We start from the raw sequence: 3,249 nt of genomic DNA, 5'->3' as shown, positions 1-3,249 counted from the left end.
TCTGAGAAGAGCTAGGGGGCTTTCCTGTGCCAGACACAGCTGGCTCCAGCTGCCTCCACAACACTGAGCCATCTGCGAAGCTTGTGGCATCCGGAGCACCCATGCTGCAGCAGATTAATATTCCTGAAGGAACTGCAACCTGTGGAGAAGCCACGCCACTGAAGAGTTTTCCTGACAGGCCTGAAGCTTGTGGAAGAGCCTACACTGAAAGAGATTTTCCTGTTTAGAAGTGCAGCATGTGAAGAACCCATGCTGGAGTAGTCTGCAATGAAGGACTGTAGTTGAGGCTGGTAGAAATGGGAGGAATGGCAGTGTTTCATTTGTCTTTTCGTTAGTCTCACTACCCAAAACCACACATGGCCCAATCCTTTTCTTCCCTTGTGGCTGCTCAGGACTGGAACTCAGTACCGGACATACACCCCCTTCACTCCCACATGCACATCGCCAGGTCCTCTGAACACTAGACCATACCATAGCTCCATGCAGAATCCATGCCTGGAGCCCGGGCCCAGTTTGTCTGGTGTCCTGCTCCAACCCTGGGCAGTCCCTGATGCCAATCCACTCTACTCACTGGCTAGTGCAGCTTGAGATTTCTAGCCAACATCTCACACACACACACAAACACACACACACACAAAAAAAGGAGAGCACAGTCTGCCAGAAATGAGCATAATGAAAAATAGCAATTACCTTCTTGTTCTTCATATATCTGGAAAGGGTTTCCAGGATGAATTGCTCCTTCCGCTTTCTTGGGATCAAGGTGAGGCAGACCAGCCTGCAGTTCCCCAGGTCCTCCTTCGTGCCCTTCTGGAAGACAGGAGTGACACTGACTGTCTTCCAGGCCTCAGGAACCTCGCCAATTGTCATGACCTTTCAAAGACAATCGAGAGTGGCCTCTTCCAGAAGTCCTCCTTGTCCGAGTGCTTCACAAGCTGGCACCAGGAAGACAGCATGGGTATCTGCAAGTGAATCCCTTGTGAGTGAGTGAGTGAATACCTGACTGTCCAGAATCCAGAACATGGCTTGAACGTTGACTGTGAGGTTGCCTCTGGCTCTGCAGGCGATGGGCCATCCACAGGAATATCGCTTGCGCTAGGTGCCTGCCTTCATTCCGTAGTGGATACCACTGCATGGTATATCTTTTTATATCTGAACACTTTTTGGTCCAAAGGAACTGGACAGCCCATCAGAGGGAGAACTGAGAACATGTGGGCATGACAGTGTCAAAAATGGCTGTCACAGGCAACCACAAAGAATATGAGAAGCCGTAGGGAATGACGCTGTCAAAAGTTGCCTCTTCCCTGTATTTAGTGAGTGGGGGCTTTAGGTCAGCCTAAAAGCACATGCGTATGATGGGGTCAAGAAACGGCTGTTAGTCAATCACAGCAGTATGACAACATCTTGGTTCTGGTGTTTAATAAAATGCCAGCTGCCTGGCATAAAATGGCAGCTGGAAGGAAACGGCACCCTCCATGTATGTAGGGCAAGGTACATCCTGGTCACACGTACTTCCAGGTAAGTGGGAAAGGGCGGCTGGTCCTGCCAGCCAATCGCAACAGACCACATGACAGGGAGAGGGCAGTGACTTTAAGGGAAATGGTACACCTGGCTGCCTGCTTGGGGGGTTGAGGCCGAGGGGCCTATTTTGCCAGAAGTTGAGGCAGGGCACCTGTCACTTGTTATTAAAAGAAGGAAAAGTTGGTAAAAAAAAGTTGGAATAAAAGTTCTCCCTCTACTGCTGACTACAGTTGCTCCAAGTGACCAGTGATGTGGAGGTGATCAGATTGCTGCTGAGGGATTTGCTGTGGGGAATAGGGATATGACCCACTCTGGGCAAGCTGGCACAGGGATTCACCAAAGTAATCATCCTCCACCAAAAGCAGTAGCAGCAGAAGGTAGATTTTAGCACGGGAAAAGGTAGTGAGTAGAGTCCTGTGTCACGAAAATTCTCAACTGGCCCGTGATGACCAAGGAGAGAAGCTGGGACACAACCTATAGAATTACAAGAGTAAATATGTATTCGTGTGCATGAGGTGTCCCACCCAAACTAGGGACACCCCGAATGTGGTTTTACACAGGGTTCTTATACCCTTCGAATGTTCACGTACAACAAGACTTTAAAATAATCACTAACAACCACATTAATCGGAGCAGGAGGTCGGCCCAGTGGACGTCCAGAGGTCCTTTCTAACTGTCATTATTCTGGGGTGCACTGTGTCACATGAGCCCTTGAGCAGTCACCAAAAGGCAATGCCTTGGTAGGCAGCAGCAGCACAAGATTTCATAGAAGCACCAGGAACGGTGCTAAAAAGTGTGCAAATACCTTTGAGGAAAGCAGAACTTTGGGAGGAATGAGGCTATGAACTGGCATGCCTGAGACTGGGGCACCATGTCCACTGAAGTCCACAGCAGAGTGACTCATGTTTGCCTGGAGCTCAGGGATTTTCCCAACTCTTCCACATCATGATGACTCCCAGGTGCTCTGGGACACTGATCTGATGTCCCTTTGAAATTTGAAATGCATGGAATGGGCGACCCCATTCCTGACCCAGGAAAAAGGGCTGTGAGCTTTTGCCTCCCAACCCTGAGACTCTCCTCAGAAGCAGGCCATCCAGGCCTTTGGCCTCTGTGGTGAAATCGCTGAGCAAAAGAGGTCAATTTGGGTGTGGGTCTCTTTCAGGGAAGGGTACGGGCATCTCTTTGATCATCCTCCTACGCGTTGATTTGCTTGTTTCAAAACAGGCTCTCCACTTCCCAAGCTGAGCCCAGACCCCTGGTTGGAAGAAGCATGATGGCTATGGAGGTCCCAGGGAGAGATCACTTGAGAGAGACCTGCCTGATCCCTGGTCTACTCTTCATTGTTATGAATCTGCCTTTGTTCCCTGGGCTCGAGGGCAGAAAAAACAGGCTGTGGCAGAGCCTGATGAGGGTAAGCAAGGTCCTTGTGGCCATCACTCCTGCCCACAAGGGGCTTCCCTCCAGCCCACAACAGTCCTTCCTTGCAGTTGATCTTTGCCACATCCCTGAAGATGTGAGTCTCCCACCATCCCCTGCGTGCCTACAGTGACTCGCAGGGAGAAACGTCTCTCAGGATTAGCCTGACTCCCTGGACTGAAAGCCACCAAGAGCTGGCTTGAGGTGTCCTTCATGACCCCTGGGGCTCAGGGACACAGCATAAAAGGCTGCGCTGCTCCAGGCCCTGCATCCTTCTCTCTTGCCTCCCTTTCCTCGAGGAACGAGGTAAGCCTG

The sequence above is a fragment of the Fulmarus glacialis genome, unplaced genomic scaffold (assembly GCF_000690835.1).
Source record: "Fulmarus glacialis isolate BGI_N327 unplaced genomic scaffold, ASM69083v1 scaffold7519, whole genome shotgun sequence".
Lineage (NCBI taxonomy): Eukaryota > Metazoa > Chordata > Aves > Procellariiformes > Procellariidae > Fulmarus > Fulmarus glacialis.
This window is presented reverse-complemented; position numbering follows the sequence as displayed.